We start from the raw sequence: 12,109 nt of genomic DNA, 5'->3' as shown, positions 1-12,109 counted from the left end.
CTTAGATTCTGCATATAAGTGAAATTATATAGTGCTTATCTTTCTCTGACTGACTTAAATACCTTCTAGGTCCAACAAAACAATATCTTTTTCCATCCTCTTCCTTTTAGTCTCTGCGTGTCTTTTAATCTGAAGTCTCTTGTAAGCAGCATATGTGGGGGTCTTGTTTTCTTATCCTTTCAGCTACTCTATCTTTTGGTTGGAGAACTTAATTCTTTTCCATTTGAGATACTTATTGTAGTTGTTACCATTCTTGGTTGTAGATCCTGGGTCTTCATCGCATCAAATATTTTTTTTTGCCAAGCCCTTCTGTCCTGCATAGTTTTTTTGAAAAATCAGCTGCCAGTCTTATGGGTGTTCCCTTATAGGTAACTATCTATTTTTCTCTTGCTGCTTTTAAGATTCTTTCTCTGTATTTAAACTTTGGCATTTTAATTTTGATGTGTCTTGGTGTGGGCCTCTTTGGATTCCTGGTTTTTGGGATTCTCCGAGCTTCCTGGGGTTTTATGTCCATTTCCTTCACCAGGTAGGGAAGTTTTCCATCATTATTTCTTCAAATAGCTGTTCTACATCTTGATTTTCTTCAGTTATGCCAATCAGATGGATATTTGGAGCCTTAATAGTGTCCTATGTCCTCCTTAAATTATTTTTATAGTCTTGGCATCTTATCTCTTGCCATTCTGATTGAATGTCCTTGGCTTTCTAATCCTCTAGATAGGTCATTTGATCCTTTTCTTTATTCACTTTGTTTATTCCTTTGTTTATTTTATTTAATTTACTTCTCATCTCAGATAATGTGTTCTTCATTTCAGACTGGTTCCCTTTTATACTTTCCATTTCCATTTGTATATTTTTTACCTCTTTGTTGAAGTTTTCACTGAATTTATCTACACTTCTCAAAAGTTCATTGAGCATCTTTATAACCAGTATTTTGAACTCCACATCTGTTAGATTGCTTGACTCCATTCTATCTGGATCTCTGTTCTGTTCTGTCATATGGTTTCTGCTTCTTTGTCTTCCCATTTTGGCTGCCTTTCTGTGTCTGTTTCTATGTGCTAAGCAAAGCTCCTAAGTCTCCTGGTCATATTGGTATGGATTTGTGAAGTAGGTGTCCAGTGGTACAGTCCTGAGAGGGGTTCAGCTACAGGCCAAATTTAGCCTGAGCTTCTGCCCTTCCAGGGCTACCTGTTAAGATTCAGCAAGCAATCCACAGATGCTGTGCTTAAAATTGCCTCAAAAGGCCACACCAGAAACCAAGGCCAGCTGCCTCCATTGTGAGTGTAGGCACTGCTCAGCAAGGAGCACCTGACTCGTTGAGGCTATACCTGGGAATGGCGTGGATAGGGCCGCGAGTTGGAGGTGGCAGGGTTTCAGGGAATCTTCTGGTGGAGTGACCTCTGTTATCCAGTCTGATGATGTCAAGACTATGGCGGCACTGTGTCCACACACTGGGAGGGGGAAAGGCTCAACAGGGAATAATGGATACTGCTGGCTCTTCTGTACCCAGCGAGTTTGGCCGCAGACCTCACTCAGACAGTGTCTCGCTGTAAATCCCTGATGCCCCCTGCGCGCAGCTGAATCAATACTGGTGCTCAGAGCGAGAAGGTTCATCACCGTGAAAATCTGCTCGTGGACATGGCCCCTTTAAGAGGCGGCTGCCGCTGCTGCTGCCGCTGCCGCTGCTGCTGCCGCTGCTGCAGCCTCCGTCTCATCCAGCCTCTCGAGATCAGGCAGCCTTTTGACATTGCAGGGTGTTTTCTTGGATTTCTCCCTAGTTGTATGGCTTGTTCATCAAGATCCCAGGTGATTTTTCTGTGCTGCTTGCTCCTTGTTTCCGTCACAACTTTGATTTGGTCGCCAGAGGGATGAACCAAGCCTCTATCATCTACGCCATTTTTTTCCTCTCATGAGACCTGTTTCAATCAACGTGTATTTCAAGCCTCATTTCAAAAGACCCTGCTTCCGTGAATATTTCTCAGACTCCTTTAAGCTTACCCCACTCTCCTACCTGCACCCCACCTCACTCACAGCTGCCACACTCACCTTCTGTTGCTTTCTGTAACATGCCAACCCCTTTCTCATCTCATATCTTATTCTCTCTACCTCCCCCTGCCCCCAGCCCACAGGTACAAACTCTTCCCAACCATTTTTTTAGGTCTATGCTCTCAGATCTCTCAATCTGTATTTTAACTCTCTCCTTGTGCTTGTTAATTCTTTCAGAGTAGCAACCTGTTTGTTTCCACCCTTGAAATTATCACACATATATACTTTAGCGTCACTTGCGTGCTCATTGATGTAATACCCATCCCTACATAGACCATAAAGTTGATGAAGAGGTAACCCATTTTGTTCACCCAAATTTGCCTGGCACATAGTGTGTGTACAATGACTATTTAATGAATAAATGAACAGGTGCACTGAGTGAAAATCATATTGCATTGTGGCTTAGTTTTTATTTTCATGTTCCTTTTTTTTTTTTTTACATTATTATTTCTTTCCATGCACATTCCTGTTGTTAGGGGACAAAGACCATGTGCTTTATCATGTGTGTCAGACACATAGGTAAGTGCTTGGAAACATAATAACAATGAAAAAAATCCTCTTATGCTCTCTCACGTCAGTACAATCTGTGCAGTCCATACGCAGTCACTTTGCTGTGTGCTCTGAGGTGTTATGGGTGTGCTCGTTTTGTTTTCTGTTGGAGGAGCTGAACCAGGGAGAAAATTTCTGAGCCCAGGCCACTCCTGCTTTCTGCCTCCTTGTCTTTGTTGGTGATGGGATGTAGAAATAGGAGGAAAGAAATCATGTTCCCTTTGTCAGCAGCTCTAAAGAGCGTCTGAAACACTGGGGTGGTGTTTCAGATTGGGCCCTGGAGGATTGCTAGGGTAGCTTTGAAAGAGCACCCCTGCTTACATTCCACAGCAGGATCTCTGTGGTGGGGTCCACTGCCAAGATGTTTTAAAAGCTCCCAGGTGAGAGAGAATGACAAATACTGCATGGTATCACTTATATGTGGAATCTAAAAACACAGTTGAATTCATAGAAACAGAGAGAACGGTGGTTGCCAGGGGCTAGGGTAGGGGCTGGGTAATAGGGAGATGCTGGTCTAAGGGTACAAATTCCCAGTTATAAGATGAATAAGTTTTGGGGATCTACTTGTACAGAACGGAGACTAAAGTTAATAATACTGTATGGTATACCTGAAGTTTGCTGAGAGTAGATCTTAAGTGTTCCCACCACACACATGCACAAGTGCACGTGCACACACACACACACACACACACACACAACACATACATGCACATAAAGGTACGTGAGTGATGGATGTATGAGTTAACTTGATTGTGGTAGAGATTTCACAGTGTATATGTATATTAAATCATCACATTGCACAACTTAAATATATACAATTCTGTTTTTCAATTATACCTCATAAGACTGAGAAAAAATAAAAGCCTTCAGGTGATTCTAGTGTGCAGCCAGGCTTGTGAACCGCTGCCATGGAGGGATAAGCATGGCTGTGGCGTTTTCTAAGGAAGGGTTGACAGAGTTTCGACTGTAGTGATGACAACCACTTGAAGCCAGACGAAGTTTCCTGTGTCATACATGCAGGGGGGCTTTGCTTCCAGTCTATGGACTACTTTTTTTCTTCCAAAAAAAAAAAAAGAATAACCCTAAAGAGTCCCTGTGGCCTGGAAAACTTTGGAAGAGAAACAGCTCTGGGACCTGGAGTTTCTCCTTTGATTCTTGATACTCTTCCTCTTGTCGGTGGGGCAGGATTTATGAGGTCTGCAGCCAGTGTGCCAAGGTGCTTTGAAACTTGTTTATTTGGGGTATCAGAGTATTCAAGAGAGATGTTATTGGAAGAAGAAGACAGAGGTGTCCCTTTGGATCTAGAATCCTAGGTGCTCATTCAACTTGCCATCAGATTCTCACTGTGGCTACTTACTATATGTGTGATTCTGGGCAAGTCATTCAACTGCCTGAGCCTCAAAATCCTCATTTGCCAAATGGAGATAATGGTGCATATCTCACTGGACCTTGTGAGGATTAAATAGAGAATGCATTGCATCAGATGCATTGCAAATCCCCAACAAATGGTATCTATTGGTAATAATATAAGCAAACACAACCTCTCTGAACTCTGTGTGGCTAGGCTGTAGAGTCTTTGACAGTAGGAATCATTTATTCCTGTTTCTCCCCCAGGCCTGACTGTGGGTGCTAATACCAAGTATGGAACTGAGTGGAGGGCATTGCAGTTCTCTGCCTGTGGTGGGGCTGGGAGTGTAGAAATAGATCTCTTTGGAAGGGTCCTACTGAACAGAGAACCTGCGTCTATCCTAGGCCAGTTGATTGTAAACATTACTGTGTGTCTAAATCACCAGGAGGGCTTGTTATAACGAATGTCTGGGTCCCATTCCAAAGTTTCCGATTCAGTAGGTCTGGTAGGTAGCCTCTGAGGTGGCCCTCGACAATCCTGCCTCCTGGCATTCATGGCCCCGTGCGATCTCCTCTCCTTGAGGGGTTAGGGACTCACTCCTAATGAGTAGAATTCAGCAAAAGTGGTCTCATATCACTTCTGCAGTTAAGTTACAAAGAGACTTGTTTTCATGATGCTTGCCATGAGGGAAGCCAGCTGCCTGTCGTGAAATGCCCGTGGAGAGGCCCCTGTGGCAAGAAACTGATATCTCTAACAGCCAGTGAGGACGGAGGCCTGCCGGCAGCCATGGGAATGAGCCTGGAAGTGGATCCTTCCCCAGTTGAGTTTGGCATGACTACACCCTGGCCAACACCTTGATGGCAGCCTTGTGAGAAACCCCAAGGCAGAGGCACCTGGCTAAGCCATGCCCAGATTCCTGAACCACGGAAATTGTGAGATAAATGTTTGAGTTTTAAGCTACCAAATTTTGAGGTAATTTGTTAACACAGCAATAGGTAACTGATACAGAAGATCTGGAGTGAAGTCTGAAATTGCATTTTTAACAAGTTCACAGATGATGCTGATGCTACGGTTTGGGAATCACTGGAGAACCAATGCTTAATCATCCTAGGATCATTCTGTCGCTGGCTTCCCAAAGACTGATCACTTTAGGGTAATAAGCATCATTTAAAGGCATTTCTCAGATGATAGGGTGGGTGATCAGCTCACTGTGCTTTCTTCATCCTCTCTATCAGTTGTGTCCACCGAATCATGAGTTGCTTTCTCAGAGCAGCCTTTTTAATTCAAGTTCAGGAGCAGCTGCTGAGTGCTTGATATGTACTTTGGCCCCAAACTTTATGTCAGAAGATTTAAACTCTCTTTCCCCATTCAATAGCTCATATCACTCTCTAGGAAACCAGTGGGCTAGCTGATATTATTCTCATTCTAGAGATAAGAAAATGTAGTCACCAAGAGGTAAAGTGAGTTGCTTGATTGCACAAGGAGATAGAGCCAGAGCAAGGATTAGAACTCATGTCTCCTGATTCCATGAAATCACTCTTTTCTAACCTCATCCTTCACTCGATAGCTATCCTTTGCTTTTTATATTCAATCATTGTTTGCTATTTTATGACCTTGAATGTCCTAGTCAGAGACCAGTGGTTGCAAGGAATGGAAACTCCTTTACCTTAGTTAAAGGCTACGGAAGGTTATTAATATTAGGAAGACAATCTTCTTTTGAATTGCAGTTTTAAAGGATGTATGGTTTGGAAACATGGGGATGGAAACCTGAGGGTCTAGAACCAAGACTATTTCTTCTGTCCCTCACAGACCTCTCAGGCCCTGTCTCTGCACCTCTTTGCTCAATTCTCTTGCTTCCTCTGTTTATGCATGGGCTTTCTCCTCCTCTAGAATTTCAGCTTAGTTTTGTTTTTGGTTTGCTATGGTGCTGACCCTCATTCAACAGTTACTCTTTAGTTCAAAAACTTACCATTATTTGACTAGAGTCTCCATCTATTAGTTCCAGTTCTCAAGAGAGGGACTATCTGATTAGCTCACCCAATTAGACACCCTTGGGTCAAGTGTCACCCCACTTCTACCTGATACTGTCAGATGGGAAATGGAGATGTGGGGGTACGTGACTGGAAGCCCACTCAATAGGATCAGTATACAAAAGCAGGGATCAACAAACCTATTTTATAAAGGGCCACACAGTAAATAGTTTAGGCTTTGCAGGTTGTATGGTCTGTGTTGCAACTATTCAACTTTGTTGTCATAGCAGCTACGTAACCACAGACAATAAGTAAATAAATGGGTTCGGTTGTGTTCCAATGAAATTGTATTTACACAAACAAGAGTGAACTGTGTTTGATCTGTGAGCCATAGTTTGCTGACCCTTATATCTGAGCCCCCTAAAACCTGTAACTCTTTAACTTCAAATAACTGAATTCTATTTTTTTCTCTCTGTTTATTGTGTTGCAGAGCCCTTGAGACAGAGACGTTGTTATCTAATTTCATGTTTCTGATTGTACTAATACGACAAGAGATATACATGGTTTTCTAATAACTGTTTTGTAATGGTTGTAAATGTTTGGATGAAGCATTTGGGGCTTCCTAGATATTGGCATAAAGTAAATCCAACCAGCCTGTTTCATAAAGTTGGTCAAACCTCCTAATCAGAACACATGCCTTAATTTTCCTCATAGAAGCCAAATATAATGCATATTGGGTATTCTCCACTAAAAAAAGCCCTCATGATATTTTTGATTCCACAGACCATAGAGTTCTTTGTGATGACTTTAGTTTTAAGTTCTTGGCCAAGGACAGCCTAAATGGAGAAGAGTAGAGATCTGCTGAGGCAAGGATTCTCCCTCTGGCTGAACATTTTAATCACCTGGTGCTTTTAAAAATTCTGATGCCCAGGCTGAAGATTCTTTGAGAATAAGACCCAAGCATCATGTCTTGTTGCATGGTAAGGGCTAGAAAGCTAAATACTGCATTTACTATATACTCCCTTATGTTTGAGTTCTACAGATCACCCAGCTTCCTCCCAGGAGACACACTCATGCAAGATGAGAAGGAGGAAGTGACCACTGTGAGGCAGATATAATTGTGGAAGCATTTAGTATTCTTCTGTAGCAGCTGTAGTCTGGTTTCAGCTTTGCAGGCATTAAGAAACAAGATACTTTACATGCTGGTGAGGACCACAGAGAGGTGTGGTGGTCTTGGTGCCAAAAGGTACTTTCCTGATGATGGTAGAGGCAGCATCTCCCAGAATGAGCAAGTTCTGCATCGTCTGAGAGTCATTTCTTGGAAGTAGAATGGACATAGGGGGTATCCCCAGATGTTCCCATTCTAAGAATGCTAATCATGGCAGAAGCAATGTGATCCTGAAGCCAGCAGAGGTGACGGCAACTTCCCTATTCCTCAGCTTTCTTTCTTTCTAGAACTCAGAGAGTGAGTTCCGCTGTGTGGTTCTGAAGGTTGCTCCTCAAATCTCAGCCTTAAGCTTGCTCTCTAGGCATTTCAGCTAGCCACCTGATAACACATAATAAATTCCTTCCTGCTTACAGTAACTACAGTGAATTCTGTCTCCTGCAACTGAACCTAGATCCAGAGGGGTAATATATGAACTCATCATCAGCTTTTTTTAGCCACTGTAGAAATAGCCTCTAACAACCTTAAGAGGAAGGCATAGAGGCTCTGTTCCTTCTGGGAACACATTTCTTAAGCAAATCATTCCAATTTGAACAAATTCCAATTATTGAAAAAATTTTTTTAGTTGTCCGGAATTTATTTGTGACTTGAGTCCATTGATTTAGTTTCCTGTTAGCACATTGGTTTGGTTTGTTGTTAGTATTTTGGACAAGAAAGTTTCTGTCTAAGCTAAAAACTCAAGTTCTTCTACCTGTTCCCTCTGTAACATGGTTTAGTGTCTACAACTAGTTGAGAAAAACAGAGAGGAGACAAGAAGAGGGGGTTACGTAGTGTCGGTGGGGACTGTTGAAGGTGTCTGAATGTGGCAGAATGTGCTGGTATAAATATTTACGTAGGAGGAAAGGGGGTGGATAAAGTATATGTGATTAAAAAACTTTCTACTTAATGAGTCTTGGTGCCAGCTTGTGTTTATTTTGTCAGTCTCATTGAAATATTTTATTTTTGCAGTAATTTACCCTTTATTTATCAGTTCATCTTTCTGTTGGTAAATTAATGATCCTTGGATAATCCACTTGACAGGATGAATTTTATTATTTTACTCAAAGGGTAGTTGAAAAAGAGACAGAAAATGGAAACAAAAATTAAAAACGAATCTAAAATAAGAGAGAATTAAATAACATTTTACTGTTATTTTTATTTCTCAAACTACTTATCATTATCAAAAAATAGTTTTTTATATGCTTATTGTCTGTCTGCCGTCACCAGAATATAAACTCTGAGAGGGCCTTGTTTCTATCCTTGCTGTGTCCTTGAACCCTGGTCCAGGGTATTGAACAGAGAAGAGTCTCAAAATATATATATATTAATTTAATGAATGAGTGAATGAATGTTTGCAGACACAATGACAGAAAGCAAAGGAGCAGGAGGAGCAAGAGGGAGACTGTGTTAATCTCCTATTGTTGCATAACAAGTTATCACAAACTAAGTCGCTTAAAACAACACACATTTATTACATCTCCGTGTCTATGGGTTCTGAATCTGGGCCCTGCTTGACCGGGCTCATCTGTTCACTGTCTCATTACATGAAAGTAAAGATGTTTATTTGGGTACATTCTCATCTGGAGGCTCATCTGAGGAAATATCCACTTCCAAGCTCACTCAGGTTATTGGCAGAATTCATTTCCTTGCAGTATAAATAAGGGCCAAGCTTCTCACTGGCTATTGGCTGGAGGCTGCTGTCAGGCATTAGACGCTGCCCTGCAACTCCTGCAATGCAGCTCCTTCATAGGCCATTCACAACATGCTGGTTGCTCCTTCGAGGCCAACAGAGAAAGTCTCTAGCCAGCTGAAAGTCTCTAACCAATCATAGAAATGACATCATGTTTGCCACGTTCTGTTAGTTAGAAGTAAGTCACAGGCTCCGCCTACACTCAAGAGGAGGGGTTATACTAGGGTGTCACTTATTGGGGATCACCTTAGGGCGTGTTCACTCTAGGACCCCAGAAAGAAATATAAATTGTCAAGGAGAGAGAAATTTGGCATTTTGATTTTCAGGCATTTCTTTTTATGAAATTTATCTTCCATTTCATAATCAGAATATCATGCAGCTCACGTATTACGCTTAGGAAACCCTTATTTCTATATATTTTAGAAACTTCCATGGTCTGGAATTTTGGGCATGGTTAATGATTCACACTATTTGGAGTTCCTCTCTAGATTTTAATTTCCCTCTGATGAAGAGAAAATTCAAGAGAAAGAGATTTAGATTCAGTCTGAGTCCCCAGAACTTAAGAAGTAGAGGCTTCTTTGTTAACAAGATGAGTAAAAATTCTGAGCTGAGAATTTAGAATAGCCAGTATGGACAGATGTCTCCCAATGGCTTCACAGGGGAGGTGTATGGTGGTGGTACTGAACGACTCCCTCAGAGTGGCTGTATTTACTAAGCAATGAATCTGGACTGGTCAGACAATTTACTTAACGTAGTTTGGGAAAAAGACATCCCTAAATACGGTGGAATATCTTATCACTGCTTTGTTTTCTTCCAAGTAGTTGAGTAACCAATATGTTAGTCCATTCCCTGGTCAAATGGGAGAGGGGCTTGCCTGCAAACCCTGCGGGTACTTAGCTAAAAGGGTAGATTATATACACTTGAAAAATCACCAGAAAAACAAAAGAACAGATTGACTATGTTGCATCAGAGGAGCCTGCGAAAGACCTAACATGTTCAGTCAAATCAATGATGTCATCAGTTGTAAGGTTGACTGTTATTTTATGTGCCACCCAGGAAGAATGAGCAAAGCACTCGGGTGATTGCGGAGGTGAAAAACGACACCACGTGGTATCAGAGCAGGCCATGTTAATCTCACAAGAGGAGACACCTTAACGACCTCAAGTTCTGGGGATTATAAAAGTCAAACAGCCCTGGAGTTTCCATTGTAGAAAACTGAGGGACAGAGCCATTTACACATTATTGGTCAATGCTAAATAACCCTGCTTTGACCACCAGCAAAGAAGTCTGTGGAGAAGCATGGGTCACATTATTACCAGCAGTCCTCATTATAACCTCCATTGTTATAGTAGATCTTAATTGTCATTAATAAAATATTAACATTTTACTAAAACTTTAATAACACTAATAAAGTGCTAATGTATTTTATTTACTTCTATTCAATAGTACGAAATCTCATTTTTAAAAATATAATTAATAAGCCTGATATTCAGTCTCTTAAGAGAGCTATTTAATAGATGTCTACATCTAAATTCAATCTTAGGAAAGTGGATGTAGACTTTCAAAAGTCTGTGCCACCGACTGGTGACGGCCATGGAAAAAGCTTAATGAAAAAGAAAAAAATTGTAAATATAAATGGCACATTTGCTTTTTATCCTAGGTGAAGTTAGAGATGTGAATAGGAGGAGAACAATATCCAGGTTGATTGCCGTGCTTACAATTGTAACGGCTTTTCTCAATTCTGCTTTTCCAGATTGATTTACACACAGCTGACCTTTGAACAACATGAGTTTGAACTGCTCAGGTCCACTATGTGTGAATTTTTTTCTATAAATACAGCAAATGTATTTTCTTTTTCTTATGATTTTCTTAACAACATATTCTTTTCTCTCGCTTACTTTATTGTAAGAATATAGTATATAATGCATATATAACACACAAAATTTTGTGTTAATCCACTATTTATATTATCAGTAAGGCCTCCAGGAGTTAAGTTTTTGGGGTGTCAAAAGTTTACAGGGATTATCAACTGTATTGAGTGTTAGTGACCTTAATTCCCTGTGTTGTTCAAGGGTCAACTGTATTGATTACTGGCATTCCGCAATGTTATTAGTCTTAAAACATTTTACTCTTCTCATATTCAGTTGTTCTTTTCCTCTTTTATCATTCTCTGTCTTGGTAATATAGCATTTCATTTAGGAGTAGTGTTCGATTTTATTTTTTCTACATTGTTATATTACTATTTCATATATGGCTCATTAAAATTCTTATACGGTGGAGTGCCTTTAAAACATTTCTTAAAAATTTATATCCTTTATTAAGTAAAAGAAAACTCAAATAACTGTACAAGGAAATTAAAATAAAGGCAAGTATAATTCTTATATTTTAATTTTAGCTTGAATTTATGATAAGTATTTCATACATTCAAAAGATATACATAGTAATATAATGAATATCAGGCTACCTGTTTCTCAGCTTAAGAAGTAAAACACAATCAATACAACTGAAATCGCTGTGTCCCCTCAAACGCACTCCCCATGCCCCACCTTTACACAAGCATCATCCTGAATTTGTTTATTATTCCCATGCATCTCTTTTTGCTTTAATTACATATTTAGGTTGCCTTGAATAATATATATTGCTCTGCATATTTAAAATTTTTATATAAATTCTATCATTCTGCATGAATTGTTTTGCAACTTGCTTCATTCATTTAAAATATATTTATGATTTTTATTCTTGTTGATGTAACTATAGTTCATTTCAACAGTAGTATATTACAAAATACCTCAATTTATTATCGTCCTCCTGATGATGTCCAATATTTTTGTCTTTTTATATGATATTATAGCAAATGCAATAAAGTTGCTTATACATGTCTTTTTCTGCCATGAAGGAAGGTTTCTCTAAAGAAACTCTTTGGATTAAATTGTGTCTGTTCCAAATTCAAATGTTCAAGTCCTAACCTCCAGTACCTCAAACTATGACTGTATTTAGAGGTAGGACCTATTAAGAAAGTAATTAAGTTAAAATGAGACTTTTAGGGTGGGAAGTAATCTATTCTGACTGGTGTCTGTATAAGAGAAAAGGAGGTTGGAACAGTCAGAGGGACACAAGGGGTGTGTGTGCACTGAGGGTTGGCCATGTGAAGAGGTAACAAGAGGGTGACTATCTGCAAGCTGATAAGAGAAGTTTCAGAAGGACTCTGACGGCAGCTTGATCTTGACCTTCAAGCTTTCAGAAGTGTGGAAAAATAAATTTCTGTTTTGGAGTCTACCCAGTCTGTGGCATTTTGCTATGGAAGC

The sequence above is a fragment of the Pteropus medius genome, unplaced genomic scaffold (assembly GCF_902729225.1).
Source record: "Pteropus medius unplaced genomic scaffold, Ma_sr-lr_union100, whole genome shotgun sequence".
In the NCBI taxonomy this organism is placed as follows: Eukaryota; Metazoa; Chordata; class Mammalia; order Chiroptera; family Pteropodidae; genus Pteropus; species Pteropus medius.
The sequence above is the reverse complement of the archived record's forward strand: the minus strand, read 5'-3'. Positions refer to the sequence as shown.